The following is a 16,546-nucleotide window of genomic DNA, read 5'->3' as shown; positions in this document are numbered from 1 at the left end:
TACAATCACTTGAATCAAGTGGGAGTTAATCTTCCGGATAAGATAAGTGATTGACAGAGTTCTCTAGTCACCATCACCAAGTTACTGGAACTCCGTGATGAACTATAGTATGCAAGGGATGACGAAAATGATTCCCGAGCTCTTCGTAATGCTGAAATCGACGAAGGAAGGAATCAAGAAAAAACATCAACTGTTGATGATTAAATAAGACCACTATTTTCAAGAAAAAGGGCAAAGGGAAGAAGGGGAACTTCAAGAAGAATAGCAAGCAAGTTGCTACTCCCGAGAACATGCCCAAAGTTGGACCCAAGCCTGAAACAGAGTGCTTTTACTACAAAAGGAAATGGTCACTAGAAGCGGAACTGCCCCAAACATTTGGCGGATAAGAAGGATGGCAAAGTGAACAAAGGTATATTTGATATACATGTTATTGATGTGTACCTTACTAGTTCTCGTAGTAACCCTGGGGTATTTGATACTTGTTCAGTTGCTAAAATTAGTAACTCGAAACAGGAGTTGCAGAATAAATAGAGACTAGTTGAGGATGTAGTGATGATGCGTGTTGGAAGTGGTTCCAAAATTAATATGATCATCATCGCACACTCCCTATACTTTCGGGATTAGTGTTGAACCTAAATAAATGTTATTTGGTGCTTGCGTTGAGCATGAATATGATTAGATCATGTTTATTGCAATACGTTTATTCATTTAAGATAGAGAATAATTGTTATTCTGTTTACATGAATAAAACCTTCTATGGTCATACACCCAATGTTGATGGTTTATTGAATCTCGACCGTACTGATACACATATTCATAATATTGATGCCAAAATATGCAAAGTTGATAATGATAGTGCAACATATTTGTGGCACTGCCGTTTGGGTCATATTGGTGTAAAGCGCATGAAGAAACTCCATGCTGATGGGTTTTTGAAATCACTTGATTATGAATCATTTTCATACTTGCGAACCCGTGCCTTATGGGCAAGATGACTAAAACTCCATTCTCTGGAACAATGGAACGAGCTAATATGTCACATCCCTAGTTCTAACAATGCCTAGTGCATGCATTAGAGTGTTACATCATGTTTAAATTTCATTTAAACCTGAGATGGGGATTGACTAAGCCCTAGCACCAAATGAATTCAACTAGGGTCAAAATAAAACCTTTTTCATTGAACTCAAAATGTCCTCTAAAAATGTTCAACATTTCTGGTTTGAGGTGGAAGCATCTACCAAAAATGGTTTATATTTTTGCAGGACATATTTGGTCACTGAATTAAATCATATAGTATTTTCATTTGGGCATTTAAATGCTATTAAATATTTCAAATGCTCAAATAATCATAAACTAAAATGTTTACTGTTGGATGTATTCTAAACAGTAGCCATGATTAGTTTCATGATTTTTGAAAGTGTCTGAGTATTTTTAATAAAGCCCTAAATTTACAGAATAATAGAAAACTGAGATAATTAGAAAAGGAGAGAGAGAGAAAGACCCGTACCTGGGCCACTTACCTGTAGCCGGCCCAGCTTCTGCGCGGCCCGTTACTGTGCAGCCCAGCTGCCAGTCATCTTCCTCCCCCTCGCCCCGAAGCAGCTGCGTGCTGGACGCACGCGCGCCGACGCCGGCCACCTCCTGCTTCGCCGTGGCAGCCTCCCCGACTTCCTCGCGACGCCACGGAGACGTCCCCGACCCCCTCTCACTTCTCCCTCGCTCTCGGGACCTCCCTCCCCCTCGCTCCTCTGTTTCCCCTCCCGCGACCGAGCGGAGCTCGCCGTCATCGTCGCCGTACCCATGGCCACCGGCCACCCCTAGCCTCGCCGATGCACCCAGGAGCTCCGCCTCGACCCCCTCTTCCTCCCCACCGATCCACAGCCCTCCGGAAGCCCTGCATCGCCGCCATCGCCGTCGTCTTCTACCTCGGACCCGCCGGCCATCTTCGTCAAATTCGCCGGCTCCGGACCGTCTCCGACCTCGCCGAGCGTCCCCTCGTCATCGCCGTGAGTCACTGACCCTCTCCCCTAACTCAGCATGCTTCCCTCCGTGCCGTAGCGCCGTTCCCCACGAGCACCGAAGCCACCGTCCGCCATTGCTGCTGCACGCATAGCCTCCGTGCTCCCCTGGCCTCACTGAGCTGCTCTTAGTGCTCCCCATGATTAGCAGGTGCTGCCCAGCCTCTCCATTTGCTCACTGATGCACCGTAGCGACGCGCCCGAGCGCCACCGAACACCATCGCCGCCAAAGCTCATCGCCGGCATGAGTTCCGGCGACCCCACGACCTCCCACTCGGTCCTCTGGATGTGCGGGAGCAAGGGCCATCCCCTGGTGCCCTCAGCGCGCCAAGCTGACGCCTCTAGCGCAAGTCTGGCGTGCCCCCGCCGTGTCCTGTGGTCGCCGCCGGCTGGTCTCCGGTGACGCCGACGTGGCGCACTTACTTAGTCGCTAATGACCCTGCTAACAGCCCTATCTCTCACTGACATATGGGCCCCACGCCCTTAACTAACCACGGTTAACCCCTGTTTAGTTTAAGTTAACCACAGTGGCCCCACGCGTCGGAGTTGACCTAGCTGATGTGGCCGTTGACCGGTCCCACCTGTCAGTGAGCTAAGCAGCCCTGTGACACTGACGTGTGGACCCCACACGTCAGGTTTGACCCTGACCGACCTCTGTTGACTTGCTGACGTCATGCCAACGTCATGCTGACGCAGTAATGTTTTCTGGATTTATTATAATTCAGGAAAATCCAAAAAATGCCTAAAACTTCTAAAAATCATAGAAAATTAACCGTAACTCCAAATTAAATAATTTATATATGAAAAATTATCAGAAAAATTCAAGGAATCCATCTGTACCATTTTCATGCATGTTAGAACAACTTATAGCTGCTGTTCAGCACAAATCAATTAAATGGCATTTGAATAATCACATATGGGGTTTAAATTTGAATCTTATATTCAAACCAACTTCATTTAATCTGTTGCTAGTTGCATTAGCTCAAAACACATTCATATTGCCATGTCATGAGCATGCATCATATTGTGCATTGCATTGATTGTGTTCCTTTCTGTGTTGCCGGTATTTGTCCCCTCTCGATAGACGTGATACCGATGATGTGATCATTGACACTGATGAAGACTCAATGTTATCTTCAGAAGTGCCAGGCAAGCAAAACCCCCTTGTTCATTCTGATACAATCCTACTCTCTTGCTCCTGCTCTCTTTTAATGCATTAGGACAACACCGATTCATCTGTTACTTGCTGCGGTAGTTGAACCCCTTTATCCTTTGCATGACCTGTCATTGCCACAGTAAATAGATGAAACCCACTAGCATGAGTAGGAGTTGTTTGAGCCCTGTTGTGCCTACTCATTCATGCTTGTTTGTCATGCCTGCTACTGCTTAGAGTCGAGTCAGGTCTGATTCATCCGGGATGAATCAGAGGTGTGTGAACATGTCCTACTGTGTGTGAGCTAAGTGTGTGAACATGATTTGGTAAAAGGTGTCGGTGAGAGGCCATGTAGGAGTACATGGTGGGTTGTCTCATTGCAGCCGTCCTTAGGAACTAAGTTCTGTGTTTGTGATCTATGATTCAGCTACTACCATACATTGGGCCCTGAAATATGACCCCGCTCGACTTCTTATTCACCCTAGTCCTCTGTCCAGGAGTTGCAAGTAGTTTCTGGTGTTTGTAGATTACTGGAGGCCGTGGACAGCGCTGACCGTAGGGGTGGGCTGTGATGCGGTAGGTACGTGGCACGGTGTACCGGATGCCCGTTTGGTATCTCGGGAACCCTGTTCACATCGTTTGGGGCTGTGAGCGAAACTCCGGCCGGATCTCCTCATGGATGGAACCCGAATAGGCGATAAACCTGGACCAGAGACTTGAGTGTTTAGGTAGGTCGTGGTCTACACCCACGTCGGCTTTCGCTTGAAGTCTGCCGAGCACATGTCGTGTGCAGACGCTAAGTGGTGGAAACATGTATGAAGAAGTACACCCCTGCAGGGTTAACATCATCTATTCGAATAGCCGTGTCCGCGGAAAAGGACTTCTGGGTTGCTTATATCAGTTCATAGACAAGTGAAAGTGGATACTTTAAAATGCGCAAGATAAGCGTGAGTGCTATGGATGGCGTTCTCGTAGGGAGACGGGAGCGGTTCCATAGTGGTGTATTGATATGGTGAATATGTGGACTCGTGTGCGCCACCTCAAAAGAGTTACATTGCAGTCGTAGTCAGGATAGCCACCGAGTCAAAGCTGGCTTGCTGCAGTTAAACCCCACCATCCCTTTGTTGATAATGATGCATATGTAGTTAGTTCTGATGTAAGTCTTGCTGGGTACATTTGTACTCACGTTTGCCTATTTTATGTTTTTGCAGAGAGACTTCGGTCTCACTAGTAGTTTCGCGTGGACTTCGACGTTTAGCTTGTTACCTCAGCTACGATCTTGTGCCCTCGGCAGGATCTGATAGATAGTCAGGCTTCTCAGCCTTTTTCATTTATAGATGTCTGTACCCAGACATGATAGCTTCCGCTTGTGCTTTGACTTGTATGCTCTGAATGTTGGGTCGTGAGACCCCTGTTTGTAATATCTCGCTCCTCAGAGCCTATTGAATAAATACTTGATTTGTAGAGTCATGTTGTGATGCCATGTTGTATTTGCACATATCGAGCATATTGTGTGTATGTTATTGAAATGCTTGGTATGTGTGGGATCTGACCATCTAGTTGTTTATCTTTAGTAGCCTCTCTTACCGGGAAATGTCTCCTAGTGTTTCCACTGAGCCATGGTAGCTTGCTACTGCTCCGGAACACTTAGGCTGGCTGGCATGTGTCCTTCTTCGTTCCTGTGTCTGTCCCTTCGGGGAAATGTCACGCGATGAATACCGGAGTCCTGTTAGCCCGCTACAGCCCGGTTCACCGAAGTCCTGCTAGCCCAGTGCTATAGCCTGGATTCACTCGCTGATGACGGACACGTTCGATGCTGGGTCATGGATGCCTGTCCCTGTAAGTCTGTGCCACTTTGGGTTTACGACTAGTCATGTCAGCCCGGGCTCCTTATCATATGGATGCTAGCGACACTATCATATACGTGAGCCAAAAGGCGCAAACGATCCCGGGCAAAGGTAAGGCGACACCCGTGGGGAAACCGTGCGTGAGGCCGCAAAGTGATATGAGGTGTTACCGGCTAGATCGATGTGACATCGAGTCGGGGTCCTGACAGCGTTGGTATCAGAGCTTGACTGCCTGTAGGATTACCAAGCCAAACTGGTCGAAGTTGAGTCTAGAAATTCTTTAGTTATATAAGGGAATTGATTGTGGGATGAAACGTAAGGCTATTTTTACTCCTTATACCTTATGCCTTCTGATCTGAGTCATCTTATCTTTCCTGCGGGGATTAAGAACTAGGCTATCTCCTCTTTCTATCAGGATCACGTGTTACTAATCCGTAGACTTATAGATTGTTGGACTTAAGCCTCGTTTCAGTTCCTACTACTTCTGTATGTTAATTGTTGATCTCGAAACCTTGATATTGTGCTTCTGAGTGGTCATGCCACCATTTTTGTGGATGTCTCAAATCTTTTCTGAGCATTTACAGCCGTTATGCTGTCCGAGTCATCCCAGGTTTCTAAGTAGTCTGATGCATTTGCAAATCCTTTCTTCCCGTTTCAATGTTCCCATGGGCCAGATTAACCACACTAATCAGTGAATTGAGGTACTCCGTTACCTTGACATATATGTTGGAGATATTATTATGACCCTAGGTGTCTTAGGGGATCATCTAGTAATTTAGCCATGATTTGTGTTCCCAGTGTGATGATTCTGGCCATCATTCTCGAAAGCATCCCGTGATGCTACTTAGTAGTAGGTATTCTATTCCTGGGCTCTTGAACCCGAGATTCACTCTACCTACTTCATGTTGATAGTAATTGCTAGTGCCTTTAGGATATTAGTAACCTTTGCGATAGTCCTTGAAGTCCGTGGTATCTTCTTCTTCCAAATACCATGAACTACTTATGGCAGAAGTTCCTCGTTGAACTGAAATATCACAACAGGATTATTCTTGAGGAGTTCTCCATTCATAAATCGTGACTCTGCCAGTTCTACCTTTCTGCATGGGTTATCCGGAAGAAATATGTTGAAACTTGGTTCGACATACTAATCTATGCATCCACAACTCAGAAAGTTATATGTTCCTTCGAGTTGTCCCTCTTTAGTTGTCTACTGACCTTCGTCTATCAATTGATATCAAGGGTATGCATGCATTCGTTTATCGATGCCTATTACCCTTGTGGTCCATCAAGCCATTCTGTCCTGAATGACTTGGAGAAACAAACTCCAGTACCTCGTCCATATCTAGGATTGGGTCAAAGAAGTTGTGCTCCGCAGATCAAATTGCTAATCCAGCTTTTGTTCTGTTCTACCTTGGAGTATTACCATCTTTATATCGGGATTGTTATAGGAATTGCACACCATCCTATGAACTCTTGGTACAGTGATACTTCTCACCATCATTAGTCATTCCTCGGCCCTCGTGTTGATGCAACCGGAATACCGACAAATGAATTGTGATGTGTGAAATCAATACTCCTAGCAACCTTGTTGCTTGGTAGTTAATGGACAATAATTTCATTCTTAGCGTGTTGGTTTTGAATCATCATTCTAAGGTTGATCATGCTACCTAGTCCTTGTTCTCGGTGCACTCCTCGATCGATGAGTTAGGATTATTTCAAATCTTCGCTCTATTGATCATATCGTCTTGCCTCAAAAGGCAAGATTGTTCTCAAGTTTAGTAACATACCGGTGGTTCGTGATTTTCTGAATATTTTCTCGGAAGTATCACCAGGTCGTCACCTGACCGTTATGTTGAGCTCGTGATCAAGTTGGTTTCTTGTGAACCACCCTTCTCCAAGAATCTGTGTTGGATATCCCTGAGCTAGTTGGTTAAGCTAGACAACAACTTGGAGAGTTGGAAGATGGAATCTTGCCCAATTTAGTTCATCTTAAGGGATATCCTGTGTGTGTGTGTGTGTGTTGAAGAAAGATGATATCTTCATCGATTGGTCCCTATGATCAGTTGCTGGACCTATTGTCTTATCAATCCTTTGATTTGAGTGTGGGCTATCGTCAAATCAAATCAGAACCAACGATATTCGTAATGTTGTCTTACTCGTGGTTTTTCCTCGAGCATACACCATTATATTTTTTTTGGTCTGACCAATACTATCACCGTGTTCACATGATGGTGGAAGTCCAGTGATATGGAAATTCCGATGAGTTGTTGTTGAGCCCATTGACAACATCCTTATCTCCTCCATGATTTTGTTGAACATTAAGCTATTATTGGAAACTTCTATAAGCATTATCTTCATGTTCCGTGCTCGAAGCATATGTTTCGATGGAAGAAGTGACTTCCTTTGATTCACGTGCATTTGATGTAAGTTGCCGACGTGAATTCGAGAAGGTTTGTTTTTTGCTCCTCTGGAATCATCCCAAGTCAGTCATGCATGTGCAAAGTATACCATGGTTTGGTAGATTAATTACCTCCACTCCATATGTATTCCGTAGCACCCCAAGCCACTAATTGATTTGTTCAAGGAGAAGGAGTTCCTTCATAAGAGCTAATCCGGACTTATGAAAGAACTTCGATATCCTTCATGATGGTTCCCAACCAGAACTCGGTAGTGTTTTATTGTAAGACTACCATGTGATCATGTTTGTCTGAGGCAGCGTGTTCACACATGTGTAGCAGAACCAGCTCATGTTTTGGAGCTTTCTATCGTAGTTCATTTCCCGAGAATCTCGCAACGTCATCTCGTCGATTTGTGTTGCAAACTTTCATTTTTCTTCCTAGACTCGATGAGTCTGGAATATCCTGACACCAACCAGATCTGAGTCTCAGGCAGATATGATGGTTGGAACATTTTCCAAGAACTATAATATTGGTCCCTCGATAAACGGTAAAGTGGATGTCGTGGCCAACACACCCAGCCGGAAGACCTATTATTGTAGTATCTTGTTTGAAGAAGTTGGCCACCTCCCCTAAGGATTTCGTAGGATTTACTCCCTAGTTGCCCCTATGGATTTTTGTGTTCCCGAAGTCCGACCTTCTACTTGATGTTTTAGATATCAAACCATATCTATGAATGGGTTATACTAGCACGTCAAGGAGAACATTAGAAGCGGAGTGCTAAATGTCTCTCGGTCGATCATCTAGATTTTATTTGCTTGGCCTCGCTAAGGTGAAATCTGAGAAAGTGTTATCCTCCTTCGCATCTGCATCGTCCATCGCTATTCATCATGGTAGTAAGTTGTGTTGTCAGCACCCTTGACGCGGTTGTTGATAAAACCTTGATGATTGTGGAAATGCTCAAGTTCTTGAGAGCACGCACAAGCGCTACGTGCTATCATCGGCACTAACTGGGATTGCTCTCAGTTTCCTCGGCAATGCTATGATCTTTTCAAACAGTGAATTCACTCTCTGTTGTTGGGTTCTTCCCCAGTTACCAGAATCATTCCCAGCATTTGCATTTTGTTCCTAGCTTGCACCGCCAATGTGCCATTCTACCACGGGTCTCTTCCATTTCCGGTGATAAGCAAATTCATCCATTGCGTTGTTTTCAACAAGGTAATCCACATCATCCAAGTCTGAGTATGCCATTCTACCGACCCCCTCCAAACGATTGGTCGAGAATTGCCTTAAATTGGTATAAAGAGTTTCAATGATCTTTGAATCAAAAGTAATTCTTTTTGCCACTTAAGGGGATATATCTACGAGTCACCATCCCTAAGGTGCCCCGTTGTGCTGTCATGGCAATTCAACTCCTCGCTACGTTGACAATCGTTTACCACCTTCTTAGGTGTGGAATTGTTGTCTACCTAGTGAACCCTCGTCATCTGTTCCACTCCATCCCTCCAGAGGTGTGCTTCGTGTCTCAGCTCGAGAGATGTTGTTATGTCTCATTTCGTGGATTAATCCTGAGTTGTTCGACCTTCGAGAAGAACGATTCTTTTAGGGTCTTTCCTTTCCTCTCGTTGTCATGTTAGTTGGGGTTCTCAGAACAAGACGACAAGACAAAGATGGTGATTGAATCAACGCTCTTATGAAGTGCACCCTGGATCGTGAAGATTATACTAGTTGCGTTTCCCCTTCACCTTACCCTACGCTTGAATCTCGAGACGAGATTCTTGTTTAGTGGGGGTGAGTTGTCACATCCCTAGTTCTGACAATGCCTAGTGCATGCATTAGAGTGTTACATCATGTTTAAATTTCATTTAAACCTGAGATGGGGATTGACTAAGCCCTAGCACCAAATGAATTCAACTAGGGTCAAAATAAAACCTTTTTCATTGAACTCAAAATGTCCTCTAAAAATGTTCAACATTTCTGGTTTGAGGTGGAAGCATCTACCAAAAATGGTTTATATTTTTGCAGGACATATTTGGTCACTGAATTAAATCATATAGTATTTTCATTTGGGCATTTAAATGCTATTAAATATTTCAAATGCTCAAATAATCATAAACTAAAATGTTTACTGTTGGATATATTCTAAACAGTAGCCATGATTAGTTTCATGATTTTTGAAAGTGTCTGAGTATTTTTAATAAAGCCCTAAATTTACAGAATAATAGAAAACTGAGATAATTAGAAAAGGAGAGAGAGAGAGAAAGACCCGTACCTGGGCCACTTACCTGTAGCCGGCCCAGCTTCTGCGCGGCCCGTTACTGTGCAGCCCAGCTGCCAGTCATCTTCCTCCCCCTCGCCCCGAAGCAGCTGCGTGCTGGACGCACGCGCGCTGACGCCGGCCACCTCCTACTTCGCCGTGGCAGCCTCCCCGACTTCCTCGCGACGCCACGGAGACGTCCCCGACCCCCTCTCACTTCTCCCTCGCTCTCGGGACCTCCCTCCCCCTTGCTCCTCTGTTTCCCCTCCCGCGACCGAGCGGAGCTCGCCGTCATCGTCGCCGTACCCATGGCCACCGGCCACCCCTAGCCTCGTCGATGCACCCAGGAGCTCCGCCTCGACCCCCTCTTCCTCCCCACCGATCCATAGCCCTCCGGAAGCCCTGCATCGCCGCCATCGCCGTCGTCTTCTACCTCGGACCCGCCGGCCATCTTCGTCAAATTCGCCGGCTCCGGACCGTCCCCGACCTCGCCGAGCGTCCCCTCGTCATCGCCGTGAGTCACTGACCCTCTCCCCTAACTCAGCATGCTTCCCTCCGTGCCGTAGCGCCGTTCCCCACGAGCACCGAAGCCACCGTCCGCCATTGCTGCTGCACGCATAGCCTCCGTGCTCCCCTGGCCTCACTGAGCTGCTCTTAGTGCTCCCCATGATTAGCAGGTGCTGCCCAGCCTCTCCATTTGCTCACTGATGCACCGTAGCGACGCGCCCGAGCGCCACCGAACACCATCGCCGCCAAAGCTCGTCGCCGGCATGAGTTCCAGCGACCCCACGACCTCCCACTCGGTCCTCTGGATGCGCGGGAGCAAGGGCCATCCCCTGGTGCCCTCAGCGCGCCAAGCTGACGCCTCTAGCGCAAGTCCGGCGTGCCCCCGCCGTGTCCTGTGGTCGCCGCCGGCTGGTCTCCGGTGACGCCGACGTGGCGCACTTACTTAGTCGCTAATGACCCTGCTAACAGCCCTATCTCTCACTGACATATGGGCCCCACGCCCTTAACTAACCACGGTTAACCCCTGTTTAGTTTAAGTTAACCACAGTGGCCCCACGCGTCGGAGTTGACCTAGCTGATGTGGCCGTTGACCGGTCCCACCTGTCAGTGAGCTAAGCAGCCCTGTGACACTGACGTGTGGACCCCACACGTCAGGTTTGACCCTGACCGACCTCTGTTGACTTGCTGACATCATGCCAACGTCATGCTGACGCAGTAATGTTTTCTGGATTTATTATAATTCAGGAAAATCCAGAAAATGCCTAAAACTTCTAAAAATCATAGAAAATTAACCATAACTCCAAATTAAATAATTTATATATGAAAAATTATCAGAAAAATTCAAGGAATCCATCTGTACCATTTTCATGCATGTTAGAACAACTTATAGCTGCTGTTCAGCACAAATCAATTAAATGGCATTTGAATAATCACATATGGGGTTTAAATTTGAATCTTATATTCAAACCAACTTCATTTAATCTGTTGCTAGTTGCATTAGCTCAAAACACATTCATATTGCCATGTCATGAGCATGCATCATATTGTGCATTGCATTGATTGTGTTCCTTTCTGTGTTGCCGGTATTTGTCCCCTCTCGATAGACGTGATACCGATGATGTGATCGTTGACACTGATGAAGACTCAATGTTATCTTCAGAAGTGCCAGGCAAGCAAAACCCCCTTGTTCATTCCGATACAATCCTACTCTCTCGCTCCTGCTCTCTTTTAATGCATTAGGACAACACCGATTCATCTGTTACTTGCTGCGGTAGTTGAACCCCTTTATCCTTTGCATGACCTGTCATTGCCACAGTAAATAGATGAAACCCACTAGCATGAGTAGGAGTTGTTTGAGCCCTGTTGTGCCTACTCATTCATGCTTGTTTGTCATGCCTGCTACTGCTTAGAGTCGAGTCAGGTCTGATTCATCCGGGATGAATCAGAGGTGTGTGAACATGTCCTACTGTGTGTGAGCTAAGTGTGTGAACACGATTTGGTAAAAGGTGTCGGTGAGAGGCCATGTAGGAGTACATGGTGGGTTGTCTCATTGCAGCCATCCTCAGGAACTGAGTTCTGTGTTTGTGATCCATGAATCAGCTACTACCACACATTGGGCCCTGAAATATGACCCCGCTCGACTTCTTATTCACCCTAGTCCTCTGTCCAGGAGTTGCAAGTAGTTTCTGGTGTTTGTAGCTTACTGGAGGCAGTGGACAGCACTGACCATAGGGGTGGGCTGTGATGCGGTAGGTACGTGGCACGGTGTACCGGATGCCCGTTTGGTATCTCGGGAACCCTGTTCACATCGTTTGGGGCTGTGAGCGAAACTCCGGCCGGATCTCCTCATGGATGGAACCCGAATAGGCGATAAACCTGGACTAGAGACTTGAGTGTTTAGGTAGGTCGTGGTCTACACCCACGTCGGCTTTCGCTTGAAGTCTGCCGAGCACATGTCGTGTGCAGACGCTATGTGGTGGAAACATGTATGAAGAAGTACACCCCTGCAGGGTTAACATCATCTATTCGAATAGCCGTGTCCGCGAAAAAGGACTTCTGGGTTGCTTATATCAGTTCATAGACAAGTGAAAGTGGATACTTTAAAATGTGCAAGATAAGCGTGAGTGCTATGGATGGCATTCTCGTAGGGAGACGGGAGCGGTTCCATAGTGGTGTATTGATATGGTGAATATGTGGACTCGTGTGCGCCACCTCAAAAGAGTTACATTGCAGTCGTAGTCAGGATAGCCACCGAGTCAAAGCTGGCTTGCTGCAGTTAAACCCCACCATCCCTTTGTTGATAATGATGCATATGTAGTTAGTTCTGATGTAAGTCTTGCTGGGTACATTTGTACTCACGTTTGCCTATTTTATGTTTTTGCAGAGAGACTTCGGTCTCACTAGTAGTTTCGCGTGGACTTCGACGTTTAGCTTGTTACCTCAGCTACGATCTTGTGCCCTCGGCAGGATCTGATAGATAGTCAGGCTTCTCAGCCTTTTTCATTTATAGATGTCTGTACCCAGACATGATAGCTTCCGCTTGTGCTTTGACTTGTATGCTCTGAATGTTGGGTCGTGAGACCCCTGTTTGTAATATCTCGCTCCTCGGAGCCTATTGAATAAATACTTGATTTGTAGAGTCATGTTGTGATGCCATGTTGTATTTGCACATATCGAGCATATTGTGTGTATGTTATTGAAATGCTTGGTATGTGTGGGATCTGACCATCTAGTTGTTTATCTTTAGTAGCCTCTCTTACCGGGAAATGTCTCCTAGTGTTTCCACTGAGCCATGGTAGCTTGCTACTGCTCCGGAACACTTAGGCTGGCCGGCATGTGTCCTTCTTCGTTCCTGTGTCTGTCCCTTCGGGGAAATGTCACGCGATGAATACCGGAGTCCTGTTAGCCCGCTACAGCCCGGTTCACCGGAGTCCTGCTAGCCCAGTGCTACAGCCTGGATTCACTCGCTGATGACTGACACGTACGATGCTGGGTCATGGATGCCTGTCCCTATAAGTCTGTGCCACTTTGGGTTTACGACTAGTCATGTCAGCCCGGGCTCCTTATCATATGGATGCTAGCGACACTATCATATACGTGAGCCAAAAGGCGCAAACGGTCCCGGGTAAAGGTAAGGCGACACCCGTGGGGAAACCGTGCGTGAGGCCGCAAAGTGATATGAGGTGTTACCGGCTAGATCGATGTGACATCGAGTCGGGGTCCTGACATAATAACTTATTGGAAATAATACATACCGATGTATGCGGTCCGATGAGTGTTGAGGCTCGTGGCAGGTATCATTATTTTCTGACCTTCACAGATGATTTGAGCAGATATGGGTATATCTACTTAATGAAACACAAGTCTGAAACATTTGAAAAGTTCAAAGAATTTCAGAGTGAAGTGAAGGATCATTGTAACAAGAAAATAAAGTTTCTACGATCTGATCGTGGAGGTGTATTTGAGTTACGAGTTTGGCCTTCATTTAAAACAATGTGGAATCGTTTTGGGATTATGCATTAGAGGCAGCTGCATTCACGTTAAACAGGGCACCATCAAAATCCGTTGAGACGACACCATATGAACTATGGTTTGGTAGCAAGCCTAAGTTGTCGTTTCTTAAAGTTTGGGACTATGATACTTATGTGAATAAGTTTCAACCTGATAAGCTCGAGCCCAAATCGGAGAAACGTGTCTTCATAGGATACCCAAAAGAAACTGTTGGTTACACCTTCTATCACAGATCCGAAAGCAAGATATTCATTGCTAAGAATGGATCCTTTCTAGAGAAGGAGTTTCTCTCGAAAGAAGTGAGTGGGAGGAAAGTAGAACTTGATGAGGTGTGACGCCCCTGATTCGATCGTACACTAACCATACACGCAAATATGTACGATCAAGATCAAGGACTCAGGGAAGATATCACAACACAACTCTAGACACAAACAAAATAATACAAGCTGTATATTACATGCTAGGGGCCTCGAGGGCTCGAATACAAGCTTGATACACAAGAGTCAGCGGAAGCAACAATATCTGAGTACAGACATAAGTTAAACAAGACTGCCTTAAGAAGGCTAGCACAAAAGCAACACGATCGAAGAGGCAAGGCCTCCTACCTGGGACCTCCTAACTACTCCTGGACGTCGGCGGTCTTCATGTAGTAGTATCCATCGGCGGTGGCATCTGGCTCCAAGGATCCACCTTCTGGTTGCATCAACCGGAAAGAAGAAAGAAGGGGGAAAAGGGGGTAGCAAAGCAACCGTGAGTACTCATCCAAAGTACTCGCATCAGATCTATACTAAGTATGCATTGGTATCAAATGGAAGGGTTGTATCTGTGGACTGAACTGCAGAATGCCAGAATAGAGGGGGGAAGGCCTAGCCTATCAAAGACTAGCATCTTCAAGCAGCTCCGAATATCTTGCAACATGTAGAAGAGTAAAGAATAGCAATTTAATATTTAACAAACATGTTGTAGAACCAACGCCCAGAGATCCTTTCTCGACTCCCTGTGAGAAAGCATGCCCGGAGCCACATATCCATCACATATCTCATGTATCCATTTCTAGTTATATAAGATCGGGATATAAGTCTGAACGTCCATTACCGCTGACACGGTATTCGAATATATATCTTCCCTGCAGGGGTGCACCACGCTACCCAACACGCTTGATCTCTCTGGCCGGACCCACCTTTCTGGGGTCAATGCCCGGCCTCAGAAGATCAACACGTCGCAGCCCTACCTAGGCTCAGCAGAGAGGTCCCCGCCGGTCTACATCCTAAGCGCTCCGGGGTCTTGGGCCCATCGCCCGCAGCACTCCGGGTCGTTGCACGCAGGGTGAATACCAGCACCCCTCGGATGGCCAACACGATCCGACTGTGCCGCACTGTTGAACTGGACGTCTGACAAAGCTTCGGCTGATACTGCAACGTCGAGGCCCATATCTATTCCCGCGTGGTGGTTAGTGCGTAAAGGCCAGAGGCCAACTCAGAACAAATACCCAAACCTGTTAGTGCATTGGGGGCTCACGGAGACGAGCAGAGACTCACGATAAGGTGAACCCGTCGCCCCGTCTCGTGGACTTACGGCAAGGGCCCGGACTGCCCGGCCGTGCCATGTGGAATACTCACGGGTGCTCAACGGGCCCGCCCGACTTTCACATCAACTCGCGGGTACCCCTCAGGGCCTAACAATGGTCTCAAGTACAAGGTAACCGTGTGTCCAAACATCAAGGGGAAAACCCGAGGAATCACCCCCGGTGGATTCCACTCAATGTAATCATCAAGGTGAACGTAAGAGGGACCACCCTCGAGGTTCACACTTGAGGTGTTGAACGACAGAGCCGTATCAGGAATGGTGAAAGAGGAAATCACCCTCGATGACCACGACCGAATAGCTACACTACAGAATTATCATCAGGAGTGCGTTATGAGGGATCACCCTCGACACTCGATAGTTGCTCTGCAGAGTCGAGCAACAAAAGGGGCGTGATGTGATGTGAGGTGTCGGGCTCTGGTCATCGATCACGCTGATCGAGTCATCGATGATGAAGCAGGTGCGACAAGGACAAGGTGGGGGGTCACGGATGGATCACTAACCAACCTATACTAAGCAGTTTAGGATAAGCAGGTAAGGTACAACAACAGGTTACAAAAGCAGGCTATGCATCAGAATAGGAGCAATCAATAACAGTAGCAAAATCTAATGCAAGCATGAGAGAATGGAATGGGCGATATCGGGATGATCAAAGGGGGGGCTTGCCTGGAAGCTCCGTTGAAAGGGGTAGAAGGGTCGTCGTCGATGTAGTCAATCACAGGGACATCAACATCGATCTCGGGGTCTACCGAAGAGAAGAGGGGGAAGAAACAGTAAATACACGCAAACATATGCATAACAAGACAATAAGCGGGGCTAGAAGTGTTCTAACGCAGCGCTAGGCGATACTGGCAAAGGGGGAAAACATCCAGGAAATTTTCCCGGTTCCGGACGTTTGTTAGACAGATGAACCAGAGGGGAAAAGTTCAACGATTGCTATGCTAGGGGTGTGTGGTGGACGAACGAAGAGCGTATTCGGATTCGTCTCGTCGTTTTGAACAACTTTCATGTACAAAACTTTTTCATCTAACTTACGGTTAATTTTCAATGAATTCCTAAGGTTTTAAATGGTTTCTAATATTATTATTAACTAAAAGGTAAATACTGCATCAGCATGATGTCATCAGTCAACATTGATCATTGACTGGTCAAACTGGAAGTGGGACCCGTCTGTCATAGATACATTTTAACTAAACAGGTTTAATTAGACTAATATGCAATTAGGTTAATTAAAGATATTAATTAGGGTTAATTAACATGATTAATTAATAAAT

Source organism: Triticum aestivum, chromosome 2B (assembly GCF_018294505.1).
Source record: "Triticum aestivum cultivar Chinese Spring chromosome 2B, IWGSC CS RefSeq v2.1, whole genome shotgun sequence".
In the NCBI taxonomy this organism is placed as follows: Eukaryota; Viridiplantae; Streptophyta; class Magnoliopsida; order Poales; family Poaceae; genus Triticum; species Triticum aestivum.
The sequence above is the reverse complement of the archived record's forward strand: the minus strand, read 5'-3'. Positions refer to the sequence as shown.